Source organism: Cupressus sempervirens, chromosome 7 (genome assembly GCF_028749045.1).
Source record: "Cupressus sempervirens isolate cs-2001-9-10 chromosome 7, ASM2874904v1, whole genome shotgun sequence".
Lineage (NCBI taxonomy): Eukaryota > Viridiplantae > Streptophyta > Pinopsida > Cupressales > Cupressaceae > Cupressus > Cupressus sempervirens.
The window spans coordinates 390,249,963-390,261,967 of NC_143124.1; positions in this window are offsets into that span (position 1 = coordinate 390,249,963).

A 12,005-nucleotide genomic window follows, 5' to 3' on the forward strand; every position below is an offset into this window, starting at 1 on the left:
TGGGTAATTTTGTCTCTTGAACTTCAACTTTGTGATCATTTTTTTTTACACCAAATTATCAGTACTTCCACCATAAATGATCAAATCATAATACTTATTGTCACATCTATAGCTTGTGTGAAATAAGCTCCTTCTTTAATCAGGTTCATTTATTCCACTTAGCAAGACTCTTCTATTAAGAGTATGTGCAGGATCATAATGTGCCAAAAAGTGACGATCTAAAAAAATTTGTAGTTCTGAAATATCTCAAACAATTTCAAAATCTATCCCAACTTTTTTCCCACCCACCCTGATACTAAATGAAAACAATTAATATATTTATAAGGTCTACTATTTCTTTTGATACCAAACCTATATGGTCAACTTTAAAAACATCCTAAAAATGTGATTTTGGGATCATTTTATGTGATTTTTACTTCAAACATGTAGCTGACGACTTTTTTTCACCAAAATTTGTTGAAATAAAAAGGGTTTCTTAAGAATGTTCTTATCTTCCCATGAATGTAAGGTTTGTTAAATTATGAGTTTAGTAAGTAATTATTAGTTATTTTCTAATGGAGTTACGTATAAAGTGTTGATTGACAGACTACTTGAAATAAAACTATAACTTTCAAATGGCACAACATTTTTTAAATCCAAAAGATGCATCACATTCTATGTTTCTTCTAATATAAGGGAAAACAAATGAAAAATTGAATTTTATAGAGTTTTGAATTAGTTAAGGTGGTTAGACACGAGAGGATTTTATTCCAAAAATATTAAAGTAAAAAATTAATTACTAATTATTTATTCAGAATAAAAATACCCAAAAATATGTGTCACATCTAGACATGAGTCTACTATTTATATCTAGAATATTATTATAAAATATTATCATTTGATTTTGATTAAGGTGGTTAGACATACATCTACTTCTTACTTTTGTTCTAAATTTTTTGTAATGTTGCATTAAAATTCAAAATTTTGACCAATCAATTTGTATTTTTTGAGATAAGTCCTAGTATTATAGAAAGTAGATTCAATGTGCTAGAGATTCTTTTCTCTCAACTTTTTGATATAATGTTAATAAAAATTAGAAAATTGCACGTCAAGTTGAGCTAATCCTGATTTCCTAATTTTTTATTGCCACTTAAGAGCATAGTTTGGTTGACCATGATCCTACATATACCCTTAACTAGGACTTCTCCTGTCTCAGCATCTATATAATGTGATGATCTGGCATCTTCATCAATGTGTGCAACCCTGGCCTAGCATTTTTTTCTTTAATTTACCTTCCTTGGTGCTTGAAATATTCAAATGCTCTATACCCTTCTTCTCCATAGTAAAAACATTTTCCATAGAAGTCTCCCCCTCCCGATCCTTGTCCTCTACCTCTTCCTCTCTGATCTCTATTGTTCTAATAATGGAAATGATTAAAATTGTTTCCCCTCTAGTTTTGACTACTAATTTCAGCCTCATCCTTTTTCTTTTGGTGATCATTATGATCTCCATAAGATTGTCTTCTGGATCTTCGTCTACAACCTCTTCCACTATTCTTGTTGTCAAAACTTCATGCTTAGTTTCTCCTCAAATCTTAGGAAAATGGGTATGCTTCCTCAATACTACTCATTGAAACCATACATATCTTGTACTAAATACTTGGCCTTAACCTATTAAGATAATGTACCACTTTCTCCTTATTATCCTATGTATGGCTAGTTTTAATGAGAACTCCATGGAACTCTTCGATATACTTTTTAACAGAATTTCTTTCTTGCTTCATACCTTGCATTTTCTTCAACAAATCAAGTTCATAATCCATGAGAATAAATTGTTGCTAGGCTAACATCCAATCCTATTTGTTCATTTTTTCCTTTCCCTTTCTATTTCACTCCAACTGAAGCTCCTACCATTAAATCTTTGCATGTCCCTTTAATTTTTCCTTTGCAAACCTGAGCCTACCAGGATCCTCAATATCTTCATACTCAAAGTGCTCCTCTAGTTCATTGATCCAATTGATTAGCTGCTCTGGTTTAATATTTTTCAAAAATGTGGGAACCTCAAACTTAGGTCTTTTTCCAATCTTGGAGATGGCCTTAAAAGGCCTATCTTCCTCTAGGATTAGAACTACCTTTGCTTCAGCATTTTTTTATGCTCTGTCCTCATCCTCATTTTCATCTCTTACAAGAAGATTTATTCCTCTCTATATTTGTTCTTCCAATTCTTGCATTTTTCTTTATAGGGATCTAAAACCCCCAAGGGTAACACCTACAACTCTTCCCCCACACTCTCCTTGTGGAGGTATTTTCTCACTTTCATTGAAACCCTTGTACAAACTACCTCACAATTGGCAATCTATTTACATGCTTAGCCCAAATCATAGTTCTGGTGTAAACTACCTCACAGTCAGTGATCTGTCCACACATTAAAGAACTCTAGCTTTGATACCACTTAATGAAGGGTGCTCCCCTTAATACCATAAACAAATAACATAAAAAATGAAACAACAACCAATGCAAAAAAAAAAAATGGACTTCTTATTATCACTGCAAATGTGAAATTAGAAATTTCATAAGCATAATATGCTAACCCACATGAGCACATTCATTATAGTAATCTACAAGATTAAGCTACAAACTACCATCCAAAGCTATCCTAGATAATGTTTGGGCCTTTTTTAAATAGGTAATTTTATGCTACCCAGGAAGGTTCTAGACATTGAAGGTTAATACCTAGGGTAAAAACCCTAATAATACATATAGAGTTGGCCAAACACATCTTTGATAATTATTTCAAAAATTTTGGGTAGCCCGACTTTGGAAGGACATAACTGTCGAATTATTGCTCTAATTGGCTATTATAACCACTTTTTAAAAATGCCAGCTCATGATCTATAAGCATGGAAAGGTGCAAGCACCCTTCCTTCATGTTTTTGGACCTCATTTGCGCACTCTAAGGTCTCCAACGGTGAGTTTGAAAAATTTTCTCCTAAATTTTCCACCAAAAATCTGTAATAACTTCTCGGTTACTTAACCTAGAGCAATGGTATTTTAATGGTAGATTTATAATTTTGAAATGAACCTTAATGTAGAAAATGAGAAGATTCCAAGCTCATATGACAAACTTACTAAAAATAGCAAGTTCTTAGAAATAACAACCACCTCATGTACTAGTCCTTACTAAAATAGAAGACACTTAAAAAAAAAAAAAACTTGGGTGATGCTTGAGATTTCTCTTACAGCCAGGATGTTGCTGCATCAATATGTTGTTGTTGTAGTAAATTGTACAAATATTGTATGGATCAAAAAACTACTCAAAGGTATGAAGGAGGAAATCACTGAACATGTGATACATTATTGTGATAATACAAGTGTTATAAATATATCAAAAGATCATGTGATGCATACAAAGACTAAGCACATTGAAGTCAAGTATCATTACTTGAGAGAGTTAGTTTAAGATAAAGAGGTGAAGATGGAATATGTTAACACAAAAGAGAAAATAGTTTATATCTTCACAAAAGTATTAGCTAAGGATGCTCATGAGTATCTAAGAGGTAAACTAGGGGTGATACTGCTATCCAAAGCTATTTAAGAAGCATGAGAAGTGACCTACATCAAACAAGATGATTGGCATATGTTACACATTGATGTAGTGGATCTTACTTTAGGAGCTCCATAGAGTAATCAAAGAAATGGAGCTACAAATTAGTCACAAGATAGAGGATAGAGGGAGAAACTGAAAAATGTTCAAATATGCATATTAAGATGACAAGTCTTTGGCATTGTTGTCAAAGAAGGAGAAGATAAAGGAAGTGAGAAATCCAACAATCTAGAGAGGGAGATTATAGGAGAATTAAATCAAAGAAACATGAAATATCTATTCAAATGGAGATAGTGTACCTACTGATTTGTATAGCGTAAGAAATGATTACATTTTCCTAGTAAGAGGGAGATAGTACTAAGTGAAATATAAGAAATACTCAAGAGGGATTCATAAGGACGAGTTGATTTTCTATTGATCAGAGAACATAATTTTGTAACCTATACAAGAGATGAAAGTTGTTGATAGAGGGAGAGCTTTCAATAGAAGAATTTTTTTTTTTTTTTTGTATTATTGTTAGTTGTACTCATTAATTTTGGTTTTCCATCAATTTTAAAGATGGAGGTTGTTGAAAAAATATTGATACAAGTATGAGAATATGTTTCAATCATTGTTTTGTCATTCATGTCAAACCTACTGCTTGCTAGTATGATAATTTCTTAGATGATTTGGTGACTATAATTTTTTTGATTGGTGAAGAGGATTTGATAAAATGAGGTAACAATAGCACCTATAGAAAAGGTTGAGTTATTATTTGGAAAAGGAGTACAAAGATTAGTTAAGATAGTGATATTATAGTCCATTGCTTATCTACTTATGGTTGCAAAGGATGGATAAACTTATTAAGTTTAGCAGAAAAAGTAAACAAATTATGTCTGCCAAGCTTAACAATCTACATTGTAGGTGGTGAGAAAAGTTATTGTACACCAGGTAAGAAATTAGTTGGAGCTAAGAAAAGTCAAATTTTAGTGTATGTTGAATGATACAATGTTAGCTGAGTAAATTTTAGTTGATGTCAAAAACCAGTAAACTTTAGTTCATGCCATGTGATTTAATAGTGGATGTCGAGAAACACAATATATGTTGAGCATTAGAGTTAATGTTGAGTGCTAGCATTATGACAAAGATCTTGAATTTGATGAATTTGAGCTAAAAAGTTTGATTTCATGGATTATGTGTATCTTGTGGAAGATAAGCTTGATGAGCTGGTGACATAGAATTCAAGATGGACCATTTTGAGATTAACTCAAAGAGGATTGAAATAGAAGTTACTAGAAGGAAATAAAATGAAAAGATGGGTAGATTCATTGAATCCTACCTAATCCTGCCTAAACCTAAAATAGATGATTGAGGATGAATGAGAAAAGATTTAAAGTGTCTATTTATAGAGATGCTTGGTCAGATGTGAAGGTTGTCATGTGTGAGATCCTAAGGAAGACAAGAATTCTAAGGTATTACCTCATTCAGTGACCAAAGAAAAGAGAATGATATTGGAAAGAAAAGGAAAAAGGCTTAAGGGTATGGATGTCTGAAGGGTAAACAAGCTATTAGAGCTGAAGTGTGTTAAAGCCAGGAATAATTGAGGACTAAAACATAGATTTTCAATCTACAAAGTGAATTAAAAGTTGATATCATATCAAGCCTTACTATTACTTTCTAATCATTGTATCAATCTAGGGTGTATCCTTTTGATTAAGTTTGACCTAAGAATAATTTATATATCCTTTAAGTGGGTGACATTCCAAGTGAATGATCTAAAGTCCTCTAACATGGCTCACTCCTAACAAGGTGACTGAAGTCCTCTAACCAAGTTGCATTTAGTAATGTATATTGCAACCTTTAACAGAGTTGACCATGCATAGGACATCACTTAAGAAGAGTTGAAATGAGTAACATGTTACTAGTGGTTTTTTCCAAATTGGGTTTTCACATAAAATCATTTCATCAAATATGTTATTGAATTTGTTATGTTTCATGCTTACATTTCTACAAAGTTGATTTGATAGTAACCTTCAAAGTTTATGTCATTGTATGATCTAATAGATGCATGTATGATGAATATGATTTATGAATATGAGTTCACTAAGCTATGAAAAATTTTATTTGCACATCTGAACCTTGGATAACTAATTCACCCACCCTCTTAATTATTCCAAAGAATTCCAACAATTAAAAGTATTATCTACTCCTATAGTCCACTTAAACTCATTCTAAAACCATCTCATATTTTTAATCAAGGGTACATAAAAAAAACTAAAATTAATGATAAAATTATGCAAAAATTTAGTCAATCCATTAAAATATATTACCTCAATAGCACTTCTTCCAGTAAGTAATTCAAGGATATCTTTCACTTTCTCAAGGTATGATTCTAGACCTTTTGTTAATACTAAAAATCTCAGATGCAGTAACTCCTTCACAAAGCTAGGCTTCTTCAAATTAATAAGTATTTCTTCTTCCCTCAACTTCTAAAACACCATATGAATATGCATTATATGATCCTCCAATTTTTAACAAAATAAAAAATTATCATCAAGGTAAATAATGGCAATTGTAACCATAAATTATTTATGTAACTCATTCATAAGCCACATGAAATTTCTCAATGTATTTTTTATCCTTAAAGGCATGACTAACCACTCATATGATCCTTCATTTGTCTTGAAATAAGTATTATGTTCATCCTTGTCTCTGATCTAAATTTGATGACATCCACTCTTTAGATCTACCTTTATGACATGGACAACTCCATTTATACTATCCATCGAAAGGGAAATATATAATTTATTGAGAGATTAATAATATCTATGAAATTTGTACATATTCTCATTTCTTCATTATTCTTTGGTACTAGCCTTTTTTAGAATAAGAACTATACTCTTTTTTTCACCTCTTCACTTTCTAATGGTGTCATTCGATATGCTCCATTATTTGGAAAACTAACTCCAAGAATCAAGTCCATATAATGATTGATCTTCCTTACTAGTAGTTATCCATCCAACACATTATTAGATATAACATCTTTAATTTTACTAATCAAATTTGTGACTTATATAGCTATATCTACTTATTGTTTACCAACTTCTGGAATTATAAAAAAATACATATACTCATGTATCATACCCTATAGGGACTTTCTTCCCTCAACAAAACATATTCTAGCATCACTACACACCTTTTCTCTAGGCCCTTTAATGACTTTAGCTAATGCCACACTTCATTCTTTGCTAAGGAATAGATGTTTACACAATCATCATACACAACATTCCTTTCAAATTGCCATAACCTACCAAGTAACACATTCCATGCATCCATGGTTATCATATCATGTAATACCTCATAATGGTACCTCCCAATATTAAACTTCATTAGGAATTGCTCACTAACCGTGACCTTTTGGTCATCTTGCAACATAGTAATAAGATATGGATGTGGGTTTTTCTACCTCTTCAGCTTTCAATTTATGACCATCTCTTTCAAAACCAAAATGATAGTGCTTCAAAAATTGATAATCATATCAAAACACTTATCTTCACACTTGCACTTGGTTTGACATAATCTCCACCTTTGATCTAGTTAATTCTCACCACTCAAGATTTCTCTTTCGTTAACTAGGAATTCTTCTATTTAGGCATCCCTAGAATATGACTATTTCTCATCTTCATCCACATGTGCCACTCTTACTTATCCTTTACACCATTCACTGGATTTTAGGACATTCAAATTCTATATGACCTTCTTCTCCATACTAAAAACATATTCCACAGAAACCTCCTTTTGCTAATCCTTTCCCTTTCCCTTTTCCTATTTGATATCTCTTATTATAATCATAGAAATGATGTAAATTATTTCCTATCTAATTTTCACTAATATTTCAAGCCCCATCCTTCCTCTTTTGATCTTCATTTCAACCTCCTTATGATGATTCACTAGATCTTCCTCCATAATCTATTTCATTTTTTTTTGGCTTTGAAAGCTCTTGTTCAACTTGTTTTCTAATCTTAGGGAAAATAGGTATGCCTCTTCAATACTATTTATTTTGACTAAACACAACTCCCCCTTAATTATTTACCTTAATTCATTAATATAACATACAACTTTTACTTTTACATATTTTATATGGCCAGTTTAGACGAGGACTAGGTAAACCTCTTATGTCTACTCATGGACATATCTTCCCTCTTGCTTCAAACCTTTAATTTTCTTTAGTAGATCAATATCATGTAATGAATTCGAACATATTGAATTAATAGTCTTAAATTCAAAAGATTATTACTATGTAAATACATTGACTGAAAGTATGTAGTTAATACTAAAATTATGTTTGTTTGTGTCGTGATAATATATTCGAAGGTCCCCCAAGTGGTTGGGGTAAAGATGGAGTTTAAAGTGGTGGAAGTAATCCTCCAAGTATTTTCTATGCAAATGATTTATGACCCTTTAGTACGAAGGTTGAAACAACACAATAAGAAACTATAAGAGGGTTCTCTTAGGAGAGAGAACCCAAAAGAACACACGATGAGGATTAAAAACAATCAAAACAAGAAAAAAAACATACAACGTAAAGAAAAAAGAACAACTATAAACCATATTAATATTCAATAATTAATGAGGATACAAAAATACTTAACACTAAAACTTTACCTTCTTCATTAGAAACTTGGATGCATAATAATTAACGAGATATATTTATGATATTGTAGGGTATTTCAAGTTTAAGGCAATACATGATTTTAAAAATTTGAGGTCTATTAAAATCTGGTTAGAAAGACAATCTAAAATGTTTTGGAAATAGGTACAAATTGAAAGAGATAGAAGAAGAAAACGAAATATTTACAATTTAGGAAAAAAATATTAAAATGATGAACATGTATTTTATTCTTAACTTATGAGATAGTGTTGTTGAAAAAAATAAAAAGTCTAAAACAAAGGGAGTAGGATAGCTAAAAATTATATAAATGAATTCGACAAAATCTTATTTATAACAAACATTTCTAAAAATGAAAAGGAGAAGATAGATCATTATATCAATGGGATAAGACCAAGCATTCAAGAAGAGTTGCATGTAGTAATAATATATACCATGAAGGCTGAATTTAAATTTTCTCTAAAATTTTAACAAAAGTTTAATATGAAATTTGAGAATGAGAAAACAAAACTATACCAAGATGTAAAGAAAGATAAAAAATAATACATAACTGAGAATCAAGATTTATAAAATAAAATATGTGGACCTTGCAAGCAAAAAAAAGTTGGAGGAATGATAATGATTATGGAATACAAGATTAAAGTTCAAGCAATAGAGGAAAATCATGTGGACTCTTTTGATGAGGATGTTTCATATGAACCTAGAAAATCTATCGTGAAGATGATTACAAGGCATACAAAATGCCCTTATGAAGGTGGAAACCAAAATAGAAGGTCTGAAAATGGTAATAGGGTAGAAAAAATTAATGAAGAAGCCTATCCATTAAAATTTAATAAATCTAAGAAACAAGTATTGCTAGTTAAAAGATTGTTGATAAGTTAAGGAAATGACCCTAGTCAGAGACATAAGTTGTCAAGAACAAAGTGCAACTATGAAAGATGTTTTTTATGTCATCATTGAAAGTGGAAGAAAGTACAACCTTGTGTTAAATAAATGGTACAATTTTTATTTTGATACAATCCCTATGGATGAATTGTATATTCTATTAGGAGGTAATTAGAAAATTGATAGGAAATCTTTACATGATTAATCCACTAGTATTTATTCATTGATTAAGCATGAGATGAGGCATAGTTTGGAACCCTTCAATAAAAATGCCAAAAATGCATGCAAAGAAAACTAGTGAATGCTTGGTTATTACAGTCAATGTTTTAGTCATAGAGGATATATATTATGATTATGGATTTATCATTAAATTTATGAGTGTGTTGGACATATTTTAGAAGGGAAGAGTGATAGTTCTAATGGAGAATGAAAAAAAGGTGAAATACATAACTTTTGTAATAATATTTTTAGATCAGTTGTCTAAGACTGATGGTATTAGTAAAGGATATTATCTTTTAAAAAGTAATCTATTGATTGAAAATCTTATAAAGGAAGGTAAATATGTATAATTTAAGGGGTGATTGATGTATGATCTCTTGCTTGAAATAAAAGGTTTGTTAAGCCCATATTCTGAAACTAATAGCGTATTGTAGGATGGGAAAGAATAATCATTTAGTTTTTTTTTTTCAAAAATTCATGTGACTGCAATGATGGAATTTTATAGTAATAGCATCTTCTAAAGGTCTAGAATGAGAGCAACATAGTGTTGCAAAAGAGAAAATCAATAGAAAAATTATTTTTCATGTCTCAAGGAAAGGGGTACTGCATAAGTTTTTATTATTTTATTGATTAAGGACCAACTCTAAATCTTACAATTTTCTATAGTATCATATTTGATATTGGTAGGAGATAAATAATGAAAAAGGGGTAGAAATAGAGGAATGATTAAGGATTAAAGAGACATCAATTTGTAGGGAAATCTTAAAAAGTACATTAAGATGGATAAGTTAGATAGGTGGAATAAAAAAAAATAAGACATGTCAATTTGTATACGTGTTATTTATCAAATATTTTAATCTAGCATGGGTATCTAATATGAGCATCCACATGGATAGAAGAAAAATTCAAATTCCCTCTCTTTTGTGTACAAATTGAACAACCATTTACGAGAGTACTTAAAATTTTGTAACCATTTACAATTTAATTATGTTGTTGGTAACATATGAGAGACAAGAATAGATATTTAATGATTTTTGTATCTACTGTCTTCTAGGGATTGTAGAAGCCATTTAAGGGTGGGTTGCATAACTTTTTTTTGGGTTAAATTTTTTCTTATATTTCTTGATGGGAGAAGTTTGTTGAAGGGAAGAAAAATTCAGATTTGAGAAGAAAAATATATATTTGGGGATGGTGTTATTTTAGTTGACACTTTAACATATTGTTTGTAGCACTACTCTTTGACAAAATCACCATTGTTGCATGTTTGTGATAGACCAAATTAGATGGAAATGTGGTAAAGCGAACTAAATGGGCTAAACATTGTTTAATGAAAATTTGTATTGAATTTTACTAATAATTTTGAATTTTATTAGATTAATTTTTTAATCCATTCTGACCTATTTATAATTCTTTATAGTATAGATTGTATGTGTGTTTTGAGCTTTGATTGTCATTGGTTTGAAGGGTGATATAGGTATTGCATCACATGTTTATATGTATTGTTTATAATTGATTAATCTTGTGCTACCAACAAAAAGAAATGAATGGAGATGAAAAAGACTACAATTGTATTTCACGTGTGTAGAGGAAACAACTATAAACTAAAGCATAAATTGTGTAATCATAAAAAGGAAAACTATTAGTGTAGATTGGTATTCCATTATGGTTCCTCAAAAAAACAATAAACTTTAAAATACAACTTTCCTCTAAGATCTCTCCCTTTCAATTACTTTGATTTCCCAAATCTATGTACTATAACCCATAAATAATGTTGACCTCTCAACAAGATGGAAAACAATCATATATGTATCACTAATTGCTCACATGACTTGTACTTCAACTAGAGCCTATGGTTATCCATAGAATTGAGTGCCCCCAAAAATTATTCTCTCCTCCATATTTGTAGATTCTCTTGGATTGATTTTGTGAACATTTAACTCTTCCACTATCATCACATGTTTACCACTTGTGCCAAATAAATCCTTAAATTTCCTCACCCACTTTGTGTTTGCTACATGTAATGCAAAACATAAAAAATATACATAAATGTTATGCATGTTACATTCTATGATTGGAAGCATTCACAAACAATATATCATATGAGTTTTAGAAACTCACATTTTTTTCTAAATAACAATAAGATGTGTAAAAATTTATGTCTTTTCTCACCTTATAGAGCTCTTGAGACCACCATATTTCTCATCTCTCAACACTCTGCAAGTTGTTTTATGAAACTATAACAAAAAAGTTAGACAAACCTAAATATTGATTGACTATTGGAAGATATCCACAACCCATTTGTTTTATGAAACTATAACAAAAATGTTAGAGAAACCTAAATTTTGATTGACTATTGGAAGATATCCACAACCCATTAATAATGAAAAACAGTTTCTGAAAACTCATTGTGTGTAAATTTATACATCAACATTTCAAATCACATTGGATGATTTTTCCAAAGATTAAAAAAAATCAAATAAAAAACAAATTGTACAATCAAATTCCCAAAACATGTTTGTCATTGTTTTTTGTCCTTCGAATCTTGTCATCTTTGAATTCAAACTCTTTAGTGTATAAATCAAATTAAACATCAAATAATACTTGAATAACAACAATCGATTTTCAAAGCGTTGAACATCTAGATGGTTGTTAGTTATTCTCAATCACAATG